The sequence below is a fragment of the Lagopus leucura genome, unplaced genomic scaffold (assembly GCF_019238085.1).
Source record: "Lagopus leucura isolate 7727_CA_CO unplaced genomic scaffold, USGS_WTPT01 Super-Scaffold_100033, whole genome shotgun sequence".
NCBI classification, from domain to species: domain Eukaryota; kingdom Metazoa; phylum Chordata; class Aves; order Galliformes; family Phasianidae; genus Lagopus; species Lagopus leucura.
The window spans coordinates 2,695,281-2,715,067 of NW_024962282.1; positions in this window are offsets into that span (position 1 = coordinate 2,695,281).

Below are 19,787 nucleotides of genomic sequence, written 5' to 3' on the forward strand. Positions count from 1 at the left end.
TTTTCTTTTCTTTTCTTTTTTTCTTTTCTTTTCTTTTCTTTTCTTTTCTTTCTTTTCTTCTTAAAGCCACTAAGTAGTAACCAGGGTTTGAATTTTGACTTAGCAGTTATCTGAAAATGTAATTGCAGAGACAATACGCAAGCAACCCTTGAGGAACAGGTAAAGAAATTCAAGAATGTGGGAACAGACAAATGGTTTTCTGACATCACACACATCAAGTTACAGATGAGTGAAAATTATATGGTGCACTCAAAAAACAGTTAAATTTTTTTCCTCCATAAATGATGATTTTCAAGCTTTTAAAATTTTCCTAACACAAACCACATTATTTTCAATGATCAGAAACCCCAATTCTACTTGTTTTCCCACTCAATAACTTAAAATGAAAAGTTACTCTTGAATACAAATAAAATTGTACTGTGGAATTGCAAATTTTAAGTATTTTGGGTCAGCTGGAAATACAACTATTATTAGCTTGTTTGCCACCTGAGGGAGAAGGTAGAATTAAAAAACAAAACAAAAAAAAATCACAAATCCTGTGCACTCAAATGCACTCTCAACTGAAATATAAGCACAGTATCTCTATTGCCACACTGTATTAGCTCAGTCAGAGAAGGACAAAGAGATTTCCTGGTAGCCAGAAGGTGGTCAGAGCCTGACTGAAAGACCTGAGAAACCCTAGGAACCACAGAAGTGTTAAGGACCCATAGCTAAACTGTTCCCTGGCTAACACTGTCACATTAGTTCCAGAAATACTACCAACATTGTGGCATTCCCACAGGAAAGCTAATGGAAAGCTATTCAAAATGAGAATCCTTCCTGCAGGTGGGAAGGTATTTCTTCAATCTCAGGTTTAATTGTGTCTCAGCTGTGACCTGGAGCCCCAAGAGCTCCCCAAGAGCAAAGAAATCATGCTAAGTTACAGTGCGCTTATACTAGGCCGGTGGATGCTAGCACTGAAACTATTGCAACCTCATTTGTGACAAAAACTGCTTGAAAACAGATTTGTGTTTTTCCCCAAGCACAAAAGCATGCTCACTGACTCACTTCAGTCCTCCTCCCCTCCTCCCGTCCTCCCCCCCCCCCCCCAGATTTTCCTGAGTTACATGGCATTTCAACCACTTAGAAGCAGAAGTCATGATTTCCAGCTTTCAACAGTTATTTAAGAGTAGCTCCTAGAGCCAGGGGCTGCATCCTGCTTTCAGTTACACCCAGAGCTCATTGAAGTTACTCCAGGCTTCTTAGCTGAACAAGCCCACTCAGTGTAATGAGCTACCCATGCTTTAATTATTATTAATAATATTCTTTATTGATTCTCTTATGGATATTAGCTGTCAGCAGGGGCATCACAGCATGAATGGAGAAGGGGAAATGTAATAGAAATGAAATGATAGCCTGGAACTAGGCACGGAGAGACCGGTGCCGACCTTGTACTTTGGAGTCCACAAAGGCTTGTGGCCAAACACGTGAGATGTCTTTTAGGTTACACAATATGGAATAGAAAAGAACAAGGTGATACCGTTGTCTTGCCTGTTTCTATTGCAGGAACAATCCACAGTTTTTCATAGTTTATGGGCTGTAGTTAATAACCTAAGCTCAGATATTTCTTCATGTCTATTCAGAGCTCACTGTGTTCATGAGGATTTTAATAGTTAGCTTAAAAAAGAAAAAAAGTATCTAACTCACCTGATTGCAAAGTTAGTCTCCCATCTGTCAATCGATACCCTACTGTTTTGCAAAGTCTGCTGGCAGAGACCAAGAGAACAGTATCTAGCAAGTTGCACATTCCCCCCAGCCAGTCTAATGCAGGGTAAGATGTTAATGACAAAACCTAATTGCAACCACTTACAGCAGCCACCACTGAAAAGCCCCAAGTCTCCTGCAGGTACTGCCAAGTCAGCAGGTTCTTGCTGTGCCAAGCACAATGAAATGGACCTTTCCCACTACGCTCACAGCACGTAGGGCCTGTAGGAATGAGCCCTGCTCTCTGCAATGATACCTACTTTATATGCTAATACTGTTACAACAGCACATTGGGACTGCAACGGTCTGGGTTCTAGCTCCAACCAACTACTAGAAAGACAATTTAAGAAAGAACAAAAAGATACAATGCTGTAAAGCTTGCTCATTGCCAGCCCAGTGAACCAAAGCAAATCTATGTCACAGTAATTATATTTGCACTGTAAATCTAGGCAGTAGCTCTTCAGGTGGTATAAATTGGCATTAGCCCATTACAATCAAGGTAGCCTTATTGATTTAGGTGAGCTAAGCCTCTTATACCAACTTTCTATCAGCTTCAAACCAAAACCTACCTCCAGACCCAAATCGACCCATAAACAGTACACTTCTAGAATGTCTGTAATTCCTCTTCCCTGTGTGATTTTTATTTCTAAGAGCTGAAAGTTTGACCCATGGTATGCAATTTCTTATGACTAAAAACTGTGCTAGGAACAGGCAGTCACAGCTTCAGGTTTAATCATGACACCAGCCTTAATTATAACAACAAATCATGTGGTTTCAGACAACGCTGTATCAATGCTTCTGATGTAAAGGCTGAATTTTCAGGAGGTCCAGATGCTCTCCTACAATGTGGAACTTTGTTTACAGCCTCAAAGCTGATAATTTGCTTTCTTGTTTTTAGGACATAATGGCATTTACATGCAGCCACCTAACAGGAACCCATATGAAATGTATTGGGTTTTTTTTCCTCCTCTATGAATTAAGAACATCTGAGATGTAAATAGTTCATATGTGAGAATGGGTATTCTATAGCATTATAAATATTTTTATATTTTAACTGTTCAGTTATTGGGATTAAAAAAAAATGTTGGGAACATCTGAACAATAAATCTTCTCAATCAAAATTCACCAGGCCAAGAACATGAACCAGAGGTAGCTTTCCAATACTTTAAGCAGGACATTAGCCACAAAATTTCCCTGAGAAGCTCATTTATGGAGAACTTCTGTATCTATCAACAGATTATTCTCTCTCCTAAAAATACAATCTGAGATGATCACTTTAAATACATACACTACCAGACTGTGCACACGTAGCCAGGGCAGAATACATCTTTATACTTCAGGGTACCCTGCTAATCACATGCCATCTGGTAATATATTATCTATTCAAAGATACACATAATATATCAAGACACATACATACACATAGGTATTTTATAGTGTGAGGCAGGAAGGAATTTATCAGATGTATTCACACAAGTGTAAATAACTTCTGATCCAGGAGACAGAACAGTTTTTAAAGTACAATGACATTTTGAAAGATCTGCATTATATCTAGAACTAAGAATTTTTTTTAATGAGTTTGAGCACTCAGTGATGCATTAAAGACTTCATCTGATTCCCATAAAAGTAATTGGAAAGACCTGCTGACTTCAACCATCCCTGAATCAGGCCCAGTAGCACATTAATTGAGGGTGAGTTTACATCTGCAGCAAGCCTAAATTAGTTCTCCGGACAGTAAATCATGGTTTCATGCATTAAATAGTGATATGCAGTTAATTTTACTTCTTGAAAGAACTCTGTTAAAAAGTATGCATTTCAAAGCTTCTCACTACTTAACATTTTAACGCTCGGGAAAATCTTTATTATATTGGTTTAGGCTGCATGCAGGAGCAGGCAGCGGTCCCTTGGAAGATGAATGTAGATGTTAAATTGCTCCTATCCAGAGCTAAAAAATGAAATGCACTATCAGATGATCTATTTATCTTTTTTTTCTAAAAAAACAACAGATGGGGTTTTGTTGGACTGTGTGTGTGTGTGTTTAAAGCTATGGCATTTAAACTCTATTCTATGGAAAATGCATTTAATTTCTGTCTCCTCTGAGATGCTCAGAGTAAGGTTGGACAAGCACACTCAAACACTTCTATTCCACTGCTTTACCTTTTGCTGATCCTATCAGATCGTCATTAATATGCAAAGGATGGTATTTATTCAGCTGTGTAGGATTTTGTTTTCAATCCTCTTTTCTTTGCCACTTGTTTCATCTCCTGTTCAAAGAAAGGAATGATTCATGCTTACATATAAATATGGTATAACAACTTACAGAAGCTGCAGAAGACTCCATTTAGGAAAGAGCAGAAACAAAGCTATTTGAAGATCTTAACCAGCATTTGAAGTAGTTCAGAAGACATACCCTGCTCCCCCTGCAGGGCTTCACATCCACCTCAGCCCAACTCCCATAGCCATGCAGCGAACACAAGCACCCATAGTGCTCAAGGAGTCAGGCACGAGTAATTCCAGAAACACCTGCTGGACAGGAGAGAATTCGTGATTTCCCTCTTAAAATTCAGACCCAATAAACTAGGTATCATTGCACATAGCAGGGCTCATTCCTGCAGGCCCTATGCACTGTGAGTATGGTGGGAAAGGTCCATTTCACTGTGCTTTTCTTCTGATGCTGCAGATCGCTCAGAAGTTCACTGGAACAAATAATAACAAAACAAGATAACCAAAGAAACTAGATTTCCTTCTGGAAGGGAGACAAGTGATGAGGAAAGAGGCAAGTATCAGTAAATCTCATCCACATAAATCAGTATGAAATGAAATATGTGCAGCATACTGGGAAACTTCTGTTTCCCAAGCATTCACTTTCAACTGTCTTGCTATGTGATAGCTTTTTTTTTTTTTTTTTAAACAAATCAGTCCACTTTCACAGAAGAGATTACTGACATCCAATCTTGTTTTCAGCGACCTCCTTAGAACAGTGTAGAGAGGACTCTTTTTAGCAGAGTCTGTGTAGTCCCCACATCTTGGTTCCTTTACAGGTTTCTCAAATTGGGTTTCAAGCGTCTTAAATTATGGTCACCTCAAACTACATATCCCTGTTCCTTTTACCCTGCAGCTTATTACTCTACTTAGTAGAGTTAACCCATTCCGTCTTCACACCAATGCCAGCAATCTCTGCAAATGCTGTCTGCAATTATGACATCATCAAGGGTTAGAGATCACCAATAAACAGCACAATATTATCATAATAGAGACGGGAAGAACAGAGATCAAAGAGTATGGCCGCACTGCATTATTTGAGTGACATACCGAACTGACCCAACTGTACCCATCCATACCTAGGCTTTTCCTTTTCATGGGGTCAATTTTACTTAGAGAGATGCGGTTTCACTGACAGATAAGCCTTTATGGGGATATAGCCAGAGTGCTCTTTGACGAAGATGCTGTATTGCTGTGTTCATATTCTTCTTGCCCCCCTCCTTTCCCTCTCCATCTTCATTCTTACCTGTCCACCATCTGCAGATTCAATTGTTCAGAGATCAAATTTTGATTCCTATGCATGCCAGATTTCAGCATCTCTTAACTACAAGAAAGACACTCCTACACTCTGCAGGTTACTGGCTTTCTCAGTAATTACTGCTTCATCATCATCCCCAAGGGGGAAGAAATCTGCTGTTGCCCCGTTACCAGCTGTCTTCTGATGTTACTGTAACTCCTGTCTCCCTCAAGGTATTCTTGCTATTATTCACCCTGTATTTTCTGATATAATTTGTGATATTTTTCATATCAAAAAGATCACACACATTTATTTGTACATACAACTCACTCATGTCTAACCCAGGTCTCTAACTTGTGTTCAGGCTGCCAGTCTGGAGGCTGCTTCTAATCTCCAGACTACTTTATATTCTGCATTTCTTCCACAAATCTTTGCTAAAATAAATTTTGATGCAACTTTAACCTTGTCACAGCTTAGAATCTTGAATGCAATGAGCCTTGTATGGAGTAGAGCATGCAACATCCTCCCTGGAGCGCAGGGGAGCTCAGATTCTCTTTTAATTCTGTTTCTTCCCTTGGCACTGTTCCTGATTCTCTACCCTTGGAGAAAAAAGCTTGCTAGCTTTGATCTAAGAAATAGAAACCATTTCTTTTTCATTTTCAGCTGCTAGTTTCTTAACTGCCAGTTTTCTACCATCGCCATACAGTTCTTTCTGAGAAGACAGTCACGTTGGTAGGGGCTGGTGTAGTCTGGTACCTGGAGACAGGTCTGTCTTGATAGCTCCACAAGATAGCAAGCATTGGCCTGGCAATGCCAATCATGCAGGCCATTTTAAATGCAGTCATCTTGCGTAAAAGATCAGACACAGTTCATTTTCAATAAAATGAATCTAAATTAGATCTACCCTTATCTAAGGCCTAACAGTCTTTCAACAATTTTGTCTTTGTATTGAGAATCAACACAGCCTTTGAATCCAACTTAAACCTTCTCCCTGAATGAATTTCAGCAGTGTGCTAGAACATTTAAGCTAGAATATTGCATTAATTGTTTCAAGAGGTCATTTTTCTTTGGAGAATCCTGATGAGCAAAATTTGGGTACTAGCTGCCACCTTCCCAGCAGCAAACACTTTCAATCCCATCTGCTGAGATACAGAGGTGAAGAAAAGAGGAAGGGAATGAAATAAGGTTGCTTCACTAAACACGTTGCGCCAAACTCTTCATTTCACCTTGTCGTATCTCCCTCATATTGCACACATATTTGCAGTGTACTGTACTTTGTTTTTTATGCATACGTATAAGAAAGAGTCTCTACGATGTGTGAACCAGCAGGAAGTCTGTCGGCTGCTGGAAGGGTACTGTTTTTTTTACTGTTACTTTATCTTACTAAGTGCAAAATCTCAATTAACCTAGCATTTAGGTCAGTAGATACTGTAATCTATTTCTAACACATTTAATGCACCAACACAAGTGGCTTAGGGTATAGCTGGTGAAAGGAGGAGAGGAAAGCAGTTGCTTTTCTTTAAGCTAATTTACACTATTTTTCCTCACAGTAACTTATTCTCTGTGATTACTAAATTCCCAGACTCTGAAAATGAAGCATTTCTATCAGTCGTGCTGTCCACAAGCATGTGTTTTGGTCACCTATGCCGTGCAGAATTGTTCCTGCATCTTTTTTAACCAAGTTAACATTTTATGTATACTATTATGCAAGCACTTGGGGTTTGAGTTCTCAAATGGATTTGAATGGAATAAAAGAGCCAGGTATCAACTGACCTCCAGTAAAAAGCAGTATTGTCTTTCTTGTGCCTTTGGAAAAGGGCTATACGAGGCTGATGGTCTGACTCATGGAACCTTCCTGTTTGCAAGTATTTGTTGAGCAGGTCTGTTGAACTATTCATAACAAACATTGAATTCACAAAACTTATCAGGCGCTTATAGCAGTGTTTTTATTCATGAATATATTCTAAAATGCATTGTTTAAAACTCACCCAGTTACTATAGAGATGAAATATTGCAGGCAGTGGTGTAAAATAGATGAGAGAGCAGCCCAATTTGTTGATAGCCCAGTATTCAAAACAGCTCAGAGAGAGATTTACAGTAGAGGGTTATTTCAAGACTGAAGGCAAATACATTGCAGAGATGAATCTAAGCATACGTTACCAACACCCCAGAAGAAACAAAGCTACTCCTGGATGTGGAAGTGTTTGCAGATACCTTCACTTTACATAGAAGAAAAGGAAACAATTTGCCATTCACACTGAGAGATAACAGCTTGCATTCTTGTCTGGCCAAGGCTCCTTGACCCCAGGGAGGTGGTTGAGTCATCATTGCTGGATTTAAAAACCCTTTGGATGTGCTGCTCAGGGACATGATTTAGTGGAGGATTGTTAGAGTAAAGGTAGTATGGTTAGGCTGTGGTTGGACTTGATTATCTTTAAGGTCTTTTCTAACCTGAGCAATTCTATGATTCTATGACATCAGGAAAATGACTGTCTATGTGTTTATGTGACAGTTTGCATGCAGAAACTTATCTTGACCACAATCTCTAGATGTTGCTTAGATAACGACTATGCTTCTGAAAGGGTTAGTGGTGGCTCATGATTTCTATGACATACAGAATGTAGTGCCTTATTCTAAGCAATGCAGCCTTATTTCCTACAAAATGCTTTATATAACACTAAGTCAAAAGCTAGAAATATTTCCTAACTACAAGCCCTACTTTCTAAAAGCTAATTAAACTGCTCTAGGATTGCAGGATATGTAACACCAGAAAACAGGGAAATGTTAACAGTGGTGGTAAGAGGATCACGCCGAATGCTGATGTAGTGATTCATACATAAGTCTACCCAATTTTTCAGCTGCCGTACGCATTCACTGCATATAAATTCTTCACTCAACACAGGCAGTATGCAGTTAGCTCTGTTCCTTGAGAACTCAGCCCCTTATCTGTATGCACACTGCTTTTGTTCTGAGCCTTTCTTCATGTTCTCCCTCTCTTCTTAATTAACAGAAAACAGTTATGAATATTAAAGAAGAAATTAACAACAGTGTAAATAATTTCTGGGTGTTTGTAGATTCCATATTTAGTTTTTAATTAACCCCCACTGGTTTCAAAAAGCTGTTTAAGAGAAAGATATACTTTCAGAATTTCCCTGGTGTTTAAAAAGAAAAGGAAATAAGGTAAAGCTGTAAAGCAGCATCTTGACATTGTGGACTCCAGAATCACACGAGGATGTCATTCTGACATTATCTCTCCTCCACTCAGCTCAGATTAGGACCAAGTTTCACTAGAACTGTTCACATACTTCTGCCTCCACTCAACAAGAAAAGCACGGAGGATCTGGCAAAATGCCGTGTAATTGCAATAACATAAGTCAACTTCTGCTGAGTTAAATTCCCCCAGAATCTAGGAATTGGTCAACTTTAGTGGGCAGTTAAATCCCATGTTTTTATCACCAACCACACCTAATAGCTGCTATTTTAGAGAAAGATGCCAACAGCCCTGCTGTAACTATTACAGAATCCACTTTTTTATGCATAAGTTCCTTAGTCATCCCAGTCTTATGGCCTTGGGGATTTTGTTCTGACTTCTCCAACTCTTGTCACAGCCACCCCATATGTCCTCACTCACCACTGAAACACCCAGTTTCAGTCATCTGATCAGATTACCCTCCTTCAAATTCAGTCAGCAACTATGGTCACAGAATAGACTCTTCTGGTTTGAAGAAAAGTTCCTCACCAGCTTTTAATGGGCTTATTTTCCCATTGTGTTGGCACTCATGTAACCTGAAAACACATACCTTGAAGTGAATTGCTGCCATATACCCAGGCAAGCACATGCATATCACATCATCAAGAGCAATTTGTGTCTATTTTACACTTCTAGAAAAGATCCAAATGAGACATTCCCAACCATTGAGCTGTGTGCAATGAACACTGTTGAGTCAGTGGGAGATATGCATGTGAGACAACTCAAAGTAAAAAAAAATATATATATAGTTTAAAGAAGCCCCAGGAAAGCTTTAAATTGCACTTCTCAGTGCCAGTAACAGAGTAGAACATCCTCTCCCTTGTGCATAACACCCATTAGTGTTAATTCGAGTTACCCATGTTCACTGGGAGCAGAACATGGCCTGGTGCTGCTAAAGGAATTCCTCGGTTTCTCACCAACACCATTTATTCCCTCTGCTTCCTCACACAGCCGATGTGCACTCATGTACCAGGGAAATACTCTGTGTTCTGCTCTCAGCCCGAAGGCCGCACAGCAAGCAGAAATTTCTAATCTACAGGAGCCTAAAAGGTAGCTTCAGAACAACTGACAGATACTTGGGTCTTGTTGCCTCTGCAACAGCAAAATGACGGTATACTTGCATAAAAAAAGATACACAGGGAAAGATGTATCACACCTAAAATTATATTTTTAGGAACAACTATTGAGCTGTTACTGAGAAAACCTGACAATGGCCACAAGTAAGGCAAGGCCTCTTCCTGCACAAGGTGGTTTTTGTGCTAGCTAGGCCATTAGCAAATTTAAATCCCTACACATAGGAATTAATCCTGCCTCAGGCGGCATCAACTTACACATTAGCTCCTTAATGTAACAGCCGCAGTGCTGGAAATGAATCATCTGGTACAAATATTTTCCCACATGATTTTCCCAATTCCTACAATCCCTATTCTCTTTTGCAGAAATCTTTTGTATGCAGTATTACCTTGCAAGGCTGGAATTATCATGTCAGTATCACATGAAGTTATTTTTATCCCATATACAGTAACTCTGAGCCTTTTCTGTGCGTGTGCGTGTTTGGATCTCCAACAACACTCAGTGAGTTGTGCACAAGGAGAATTGTGATGTGGCACAAAACCAAGGCTACTGCTGACCAAACAGCAAAGACATTAAACATTCTTATGAAAAACCCTTCATGCAGTTTTCTATTAGCAGTTGGGTTATAACAAAGGTGCTGTGTATTTGTGAAAACATGTACCAGATCAAAGCACCTTGAATTTCAGGACAAGTGATGACTTTAAAAAATGCATTCTAAGTGCCTGATTTATAAACTATTAATAACCTAACGAGGGACAGAATCTATTATGTTTTACTTGTAGACTTCTCATGCAAAAATTGCAAAATAAGTATTTTAAGAATGAGCTGGATTGATTTCCAACTTGCGGTAAAATCTAGCTGATTTCACTGCATCTACTTTTATAAGGTCAAATTCGTCTGTATTTAGGAATAATAAATACCTTTTCAGATAATCAGAATGAGATTAAATATATATTGCTACCTTAAATCTTTAAAAATCTATTTCATAAAGAAACTGGTTTAAAATAGTTCGAAAAACAGTCCTTTAAATTGCATATCTAGATAATGCTTACAGAAACATCACAGAAAGAATGTATTGATAGAAATTAATGCAAGAAAGTCACTAGAATAAGAACAGCAAAATTGTTGTAAATAGGTTTCTCAAACTGTTTCACGGGAAAGTCACTAATGAAACCCTTGGAGAGACTATAGGCAATCTTCAGTTCAACAATTCAACTTCCCCTTCACCCCCAACATATTTTCTGATGTTCCCTAAGGTGCCTGTGCTCAGAAAATACCTTCACAGAAAGACAAGTTCAAACAACTTGAAGAAAAATGCATGTTATGTCATTTTGATAGGGTGAGGCTATCACTTTCTTGTTCAGAGACATCTCTGGCACATCAACTGCTAAAGAACCAAGGACACTGCTGCCTAAGTCAAGATGATGAAGCCTCTTTTAGTTAAAGCATCGTACTTTTCAGTAAATGCTTCTGACATAACCCTTCAGCTGTAGGACACATGTGCAATATGTTTCTTCTCTGCAGCCTTGTCCCCACCCAGAGTACTCCCATTCCTTTAAAGAACTTTGATCCCTTTCCTTTAAAGACAAGGAATCCAGAACTGGAGATACCAAAAGATAATGTGGTGGATTGATCACATTGCCAGAGCAAGATCATCACCACCTTTATGTATTTGATTGTTATATCAGCATGGGCTTAAATTACTTCATCAGCAAGACTGCCACCACTTTCCCTTGGCAGATCATTCACATACTGATAGACATAAAGGGCATAATTTCCCACGTGCCTCTAATTCTTTTTTTTAAATCTATCTCATTATAAGCGGATAGGTTGATATTTCAACAGAGAATAACAGAATTAAGCACCTAGTATAACTCTTAGCTGTGATCTATGCACTGCTGAAAGGTAACAGCATACTACAGTACGACAAGTAGAGTCCATTCATTGTGCAAAGTGCTCGTCCCCTCCATTATCGCTGAAAAATGTACTGCGTTTTTAGTTTAAGAGTAATGTCATATGTTGATGCCTTGCAATTTGATGGGATTTCCATTCATTAGCAGTAATAAAAGAACAACTTTTTCTTCATCAAATTATTCTAAATGACAGGAAAAAAAAAAAAACTATCTTAAAAAAGCATATGCACAGCTGCTTGCTTTCTTGTGCAGTTGGGATCGCCCATCTCAGCGCATTAATATTGTATCAGAGGATGTAGATCGCTTTTTCATTCTTAATTGGTACTTAAAATTTTCTCTCTAGTGAAAATACTGATTGATTTGGTGTTCAAATGAACTTGTTCATCGCAACTGCAATTACCCTGAATACTAAGTGGTTTAAAATAACTTATAACAAAAAGGTTGATTGAATGTACCAAGAAAAAAACTGTCGTTGAAATTAACATTTTATCTTCAGAGCTATTTTATAGTATACCTGAGTAAATAATGTTCTGAAGGAAGCCTGGAATAAGTTTGTTCTAACTACACTCAATTTTTCTGTATTATTTCTCTTTATTGACAGCTTTGAGGGGTCAAAAATTACCAAACTGTTAGAGATAATGGTTAGACTGTATGACAATAAGTGGTGCTCCTTATTTTGCTTTTTCATTTCCGAGTCAATTCAGCTTTCTTAGTTTCAGAGTTTTCACTGCAACCACAAGAACTAGTTGCTTTCCTTTTTCAACATGTAAGAGAAACATGCAGATACTTCTGACAGCACAGTGCCTTTTACAAGTCTCTAACTTTAAGACAATGCTGAGTCTGAAACCCTCCCCCTTTGTAAGGGAGCAGCCCAAACTGACAACACTCTACAGCTTCTAGTACTTTGGAAAGTGTAGGTTATATGACACCACTTCATTTTTATCTTCGTTTTGCAGAAATTCATTTGTTCTTAATGTTGTCCATTGTTTTGCTTTGGTTTTTATTTTTTTTCCCACTCCCTGTTCTGCTCCAGCAGCGTTGATTGTTTCATCAGCAATGGTCACAACTCAGGAGAAGAGGGTTTATGCAAGTCAATTAACACTGCTGTAGAGCAGAGCCCAGGAGAGGAATGGACATATGGTATGTGATGATGTGCAGTTTACTATTTTTTCATTTCTTAGTAAAGAGAATGAGTTAGAGGACATTCTTGGTCACATTAAGATGAAAGACCAACTATAGAGCTTTACTAATCTGGCCTCATTTAACATTCATAGATGTTTTACATGTCAAGTAACCTAACCTCTTGAAAATACACAGGAATGAGATTGAAAAAAAAATGGAATTCTTTCGCTATACCAAATATTTGCTTTCATTATACATTCATTAGACTAGGAGAAGAGCTGGAGGGCAGAACTTAGGCTGCTTAATGTTTATTAAAACATCTTTTGTTAGACATGAAAAAGTCCTAATAGGTCATCAAATTGATATCATTGCCCACTGCAATCTGACCCATGTTTATTTCCTCACATGCATCTAATCAATTTTTATAGCTGCTCTACAGTAGTCAATTAAGAGTTCTAATAATAGTAATGAATCCACAGCTCCAGCAGGCTGGAAATATCTGCCAGGATTTCCTTGTTGAGTATTTTTTTTACTGTGAGAAAGAGAAGTGCAGGGAAGCGAGCTCCCGAGCACCAGCCTTAGGGGCACTGGCATAGGTCTGCTTTGAAGCCCAGGGTGGTTCACTCTGGCCAGCTGTAGGTAGGTAGAACACAGGTCTCCACAGCTCCATCTTGCTGGCAGGAGTCAAAACAAAGCATACAGCCACTTCCCCCTAACTTCCAAGTGGAGGAAACAGGACCAATCATAGGAGCAGCCAAACTATTTGAACATGGTTTTATTTCATCAAGCCAAATGCGCACAGCTTTGGCTCAGAGTGGTCAGAGGACCTTCCCCCTTTTAACAAGCAACAACAAATAGGTTTCCCATGCTCTCTTTTAATAGGGACACTCAGTGAATGGAAAGTACAGGAAAGAACAAGCAGAGTTTATATACTCTCCTGGGTACCTGTGGCTATGAAGCAATGCGTTGGCAGTATGGAACATTTCTTTTCCATCTTTCCATAGGTGTACACTCCCCCAGCACGTAGTGCTTTAACTGCATGCTGTTCCTTCTTTAAGTCAATAGAGGCAATATAGTGTTAATTAATACACAAACATGCGTCAATACAGTGAAGCCTTTTTAACCATCCAGACAGACAGCCAATCTCACCATTTATATATGCATGTGATTCTAACAAAGATGGGAAGCAAACTAACATGTAACCCCCTTCTCCCTCCAAGTTTTTGACCTTTCTGGCTACTCCTAATGAAACTGCTGCTTGCAGGACCTGGCAAGGAAAGCCACCTATCGATCAGCAGCCACAACAGAACAACAAGGCAGGATACAACAATGGTTCTGGCAGCTGAAATGAAAAATGAATCTGCCTGTCTCTAGCTGGCCAACTCAAAACCAGGTTAACAGTACCTGAAATTCATCACTATCTAATGTCTTTGTGAGATGAGACTGATGTCAGTTTAATTTAATAGGCCAGGCTGAAAAATGCGACAATTCAATAATTGATTCATGAGTGGATTAGACATTGCTGCCTCAGGGGTGGCAGCATCCACCAAGGGGTGGGATGATGGTCGGGGCAGTAACAGCGTTATCAGTGTTATCTGCCTCACGTAGTCCAGCTGATGAGTCTGCTGGGCACCAGCCCGCACCCACACTGCTGCAGCAGCAGACAGAGAGGCCCTGAGCATGTCTTGGGAGTAAAAGCCTACCCTTTTGTCAACTGGTAGGGGATAAGCGGGGGAAACTAGTGCTAGAGACATCTGTGCTGTACACCCTGCTGGGAACAAACCACAGACTACAAGGTACAGAGCTGTCAGCCAGGTGCTTTCTGCAAGCACTGAAATTCACTAAATAAATAAAAGGAGAAAAGGGAGATGAAAGTAGTCCTTTCAGCTCTTTCAGAGACGTTCCTGCTGACTTTCCTCATTCCAGACTCATTCCGGTCTTGTTTCCCTACTGGATACCTGTAACAGCAGTTACCCTTGGGCTGCTGTTTCTCTCTCCAACTCTTCATCCTCACAATCTCTTTTCCTTTCATGGCATGTATTAATGCACCACCTTTTTCAAAATGCTTCCTCAGTTAATGCTGAGAAGCCTCCAACAACTCCATAATGCATTCTTCAGCTGTCACACTTCAATTATGACTGCTCCTTATATGTATCTTTATAGGCAATTCGCAAAACTGTTACTTATGGGTAGGCAGTAATCGTTGTTTCAATTGCTATCTTTTATTTGCACAAGCAGAATCAGATTTATCAGTGGCTGATCATTTTCCACAAATTATAAGACATAATGTTACACTACACTGTCTCACAATATTAGCAAGAAGGACTCACTTTTAGAATGTACTTTATGTAAACTTCACTTCTACACTAAACTCAAGCTTTATCAGAATACAGTAATTATTCAGATAAACCTTGCATCACTTATGTTGTTCATTATTATGTTTTAACATATTAAGGACAGTATAACAATTTTCAATAATGGAAACTCCAATCTGGACGTAGAAAAGCAAGCCATGCTGCATGCTGTAGAGCTCTTAGCAATCTAGGAGTTACCACAGCAAACTTCCACCTTTGGAAAGCAGATATTTCAGAGGGGAAGAGTCAGAAGCTTGGGGAATTAGAAGATATACATTGTTTTTAAGAAATAATTTCCAAGGCTGCAATCAGACCACGCAGAGGACAAGCATATGAAAGTGTGCAGCCTTGAAGTCACTTTCACCAAAGCCACACTCTCATGCAAACCCCAGTCCTGACCACAGGAGGGGCCTTCCTGCTGCACCAACTCCTCCAGCACTCTCACAACTGCTTGCAATTGTCTGGTCCCAAGCACCTCACCTTGTCTTGCTTGAACATTGAGGAAATCACCTTCACCTATCATTGCACTGACATCACAAGAAATAAAATGGTGTTTTCTCATTTTGTCTTCAGAGGACATAAGCATTTCTTGTGCTATGAATCTGAACCTAATACTAGTAGAGGAGAGATGGAGAGAAGAGTCAAAAAAAATTCACAAGCTTATTCTGCTTTCTTAATAAAGTTACTCAAGTAATCAGAATTGGAGACTCCTGAATCAAACAGATCCTGTATCCAAGATACTGTAAGTACAAAAATGATGCATAGCTATTATAAAAAACCAATTCCCTTTCTACATAGACCAGGGCATTGTCTCAGCTGCTTTCTTCCTGGAAAGAAAGTCTGTGTTAGACTCAAATATGGATTAAGCTTTAATATCCAGACAACATATAAACAACAGCCGTTCATTCATTAACCCCTCTGAATGTAACAAACCAAAATCTATCACATATGATTACTAAACAGAAATTCTAAGTAGACAGGCCAAGAATCCATGCTAGAAACAACACAGAAATAGCGTAGTAGGAGTAGCTGCAAAATATTAACTGGTTTGCTCCATGAAGGAGGAGTTAAATGATGGTGTTCTTTTAATTCCTATTACAGACTATTAGGATATGCCTTCATGCTCACAAGTGAAAGGTGCTATATCTAGACCTGGCTTTACTAGTGTAACCAATTTAAAGCCATTGCTGGCCACTACAACTGCAATTTTATTGTCTTCAGTGATGATGCTACACCAGTGCCTTAAGCTCTGGCAAGCTCAGGTTGCAACAAGTGCCCTGTAAACCCTGAGAAAATGGCCATTTCTGCTCCCCAGTGCTCAGGGTAGGTAGGGAACATTGACAGTTTTTAGACTCCATTGACATACTACTCCTTTTAAACTTGCACTTTGGCCAGTGGTTTGGTCCCCTCAGATTTCTATTTTTATTTCTTTTTCATGATGAATCAAGACTTTCGGAGTGCTTCTTTCCAGGAATGTATTTAGTTCTTTCTACCATTGTGCTGCTGAAAGAAATTCAACCTGCTTCTAAACTCGGCAAAAGAAAACCTAGGAGTTCTATGCTTGAAATGAAGGCTGAAGTTCATCAAGAGGTGATCCAGATGAGAGGCTGACACTGCCCTCTTTAAGGAGCAAGGGATAGATTCTCACTCCATGTAAACTGGCAGCCTCTCTGTGGAGTCCTGGTGTAAACTGTCAGTGCATCAAGGTCAGAATCTGCCTCAAGCCATGTTTCTTCTGAGATTAAAATATTAGCTGAATACAGCTTCGGTAAAGGCATTTTGTATCTGTAATGGTGAACTGAAATATCCATGCTTGATGATATGCTGTCAAGAGGAGTAATAGGTTAGCCTGCCAACTTAGGTGGAGCCCACCACTCACCCTCTGAGCAAACTAATGATTCAGCAATGGCTGGTGGCTACAGATCTCCTAGTTTAATAGTGCCTCATAGAAGATGCAGAAAGGAGACTTTTCAGGGAATTCTTCCTTCAGAGGTGTGCATGTGCCACTTAGTGCTGCTCAGGACAAAGAGAATCATACACTGATGGAGACTTTAAATTTAACTTAACTCTGAGGCTCATACTTCTTCATTGCAATGGATTACACTGTGGGTGTGTAGCACAATTTGTGGTGCATGCCCAGGAGTCTACTCAGGCTACAAGGACTTTATTTGGAGAAGCTGATGCTATGCATCCCCACTTTCTCTCATATGAATTTATACATTAAACTTAATTCCAGTAAGATGTTTGCTAACAGTCACAAAACTCTCCAGAGAGGAAGGAAAATAAAAAATAAATTCAAAATGAAAAACACTGTAGAAAATTTAAAGTTTTTTGGAATTATTTTTACAAAGCCGAAAGAATGAATCATGGTCAGTGTAATCACTCAGCCGTTCTATAAAGGAAACATTTCCTGCTGTCTTGGACCTGTTTCAATGGCCCCATCTTGTGTGCTAGTTATTTTTAAAGCAAGATTTATTTACTGTGTAAATAAGGATGGAGGTGGGGAAGAGAAGAAAAAAAAAAGCCAACAGAAAAAACAGCAGTCAGTCTTCTCTTAGGAAAATAAGACTTAATTAAAAAGTCTGCCATTGCTCTGCACTTAATTAGGGCTAACACAGCTGTTAATAAGTTTCTGATTGATAGTAAACCTGATGTCTGCACAGAAAACTACTTACTTGGTTCAAAGATGCTGATAGTTCCATACAGAAAAGATTCTGTTTTGTAATTGTGCATAATGTTAATATTTGAAACATCCTTAAGGGTGATTGTACCTATTAAAATTTCATATGTGAAATGAGAAATAAATGAATTGGTGTTGCATTTTTAAAGGATCGGATTACTGTTGATTAAAGCTTTGTCTACACTTGAAATTTCCCAGTAGAACAGCTCTACCAGTGGTTCTGGTAATAGGAGGACAAGCAGAGATAGGCTGCCAGCAACTACCACCATTTAAATTACAATGTCATATAGATCTGGTGGGTAATGTGTTACACAGGACTGTGGTTATAATGTGGCTGTTACAGTTACTGCTGCCAACCTCAGTACTGTTACTGCTTGCAATAGGAAAAAAAAAATGGAAGAAAAAGCCAATATAAACGCAGTCAGAAAGTCCGTGTTTGTCAGTAAAGCTGACAGGGTTGGAGTATTTATCTACCACATGAGATGTTAAATATCAAGCAGCAGTAAGTGAAGGGGAAGACATACTGGAAGGACAGAGCAAGAGGGAAAGAGGAGTAAAATGATTTGGAAGTGGAGGACGAAAGCATCTGAGGATGGTATACTTCACAGAAATAGGAGGAAAGAGAAATGGGCTTCTAGAGGTAAAGGAGAAATACGAAATTCCCATGCAATCTACTTTTAATTTTTCAATAGCGTTCCTCCATGTAGCAAATACAGTGAAGAGACTAAAGTAGGCTCTGAGGGTTGAAAGAGAAACACAGAAAAGCCACATCAAAAGCAGAAACGAGAAAGAGATTTGTGGAAGAAGAAAAGAAATCTTCTGACAAATGAAAAAAAAAGAAAATCAACAGAAAAAACGTAGGTATTGAAAAGAGTGAAAAAAGGCATAAAGAAAAAAGAGGATAAGGAAGAAAAAGGAAAAATGCATGGAGCTTATTGTAAGAGCTCTGTTTTGTTTAACAAGAGGTTTAACGCTAGGAGCGTCAATGATATAATGAAAGTTTCTTCTCTGGTCTTTGGGAGGATGAGGTTCTCTTCTGCAATTCCAACACAAGCTCGACTGCTCTATCCCTTCCATTCCCTTGCCGGAGCCCTGCTGAGGATGGGTGCCACCAACAGTGCACCATGCTGCCTTCTGGATACATGCATCCCATGGCCTCCTCCCCTGAAAGAACTCAGTGCTGATCAGGAGGCTGGTGATCAGCTGCAGATCTGACAGACAGACATAGGAGCTGCCCTCTTCCATATGAGCCTCACATCCCCATAAGCGGTCAGTAAGCGCCCACACCTCGGGATAACAGATCTGCATGGGACATGCACACAACAGTATTGTGTGAACATCAGGTCTGTGGCCAAAAATAAGAGGAGCTTCAGAAATGCCAACATACCTAGGCTAAGAAGAACAAGCAAAACAAGACCCGGGGTACAGAATGTAATCAGAACAGCTGAGATCAAAGTCAAAACTGCTGAGGAGCCAACCACAAAGCGTTCACATTAACTGAAATATCTTCAGATTGACAGAGCTAGAAAACGTTTTAATACATCCAGAAAGAAGAATGCACCCATGACAGGTAAATAGCTTGCACTTTAAAGATAAATTAGACTTACTTTGTTCGACTAGTGCCGTAGAAATGATAAAATCCTTTGATGTGAAGTAGTAAGTTTCCAAGCTTCCTTGGTTCTAAGGAGTACTGGTGGTAGAAAATGTCAGCACATCTGCTGGGCTCCTGAAAATTTTATCTGTGTTAGAAAGGAGCACGTCTGGAAACAGAATAGCAGCACCCTCAACACTGTGCCCCATCAGGGAAAGGAGTTCACCACTGTGCAACTACAGTGATCAGGTAGGACTGCCCCGAGGTTGGCTAACGATGCAGCTGCTGTTTTAATTGAAGCAGCCCAGGCATGCCCTTCCAGTGACTCTCTCGCTAAATGAAAAGAATGAGCGGTGTCAGTTAATAGCTGAGGAGATGGTTATTTAGGCCACAATCTGACCTAACATTTCGGTGTCATGAGAACCAGAAAGCAGTCTGGACTTTGTAAAAGATTTGAACCACATCAAATAAAACCAGTGTGACTATTAGAGCTCATATGTGAGGTAGACTTCACTGCTGTTTGAGTGCACAACAAAAAGAGAAAGAAAGGACAGCTTCCTA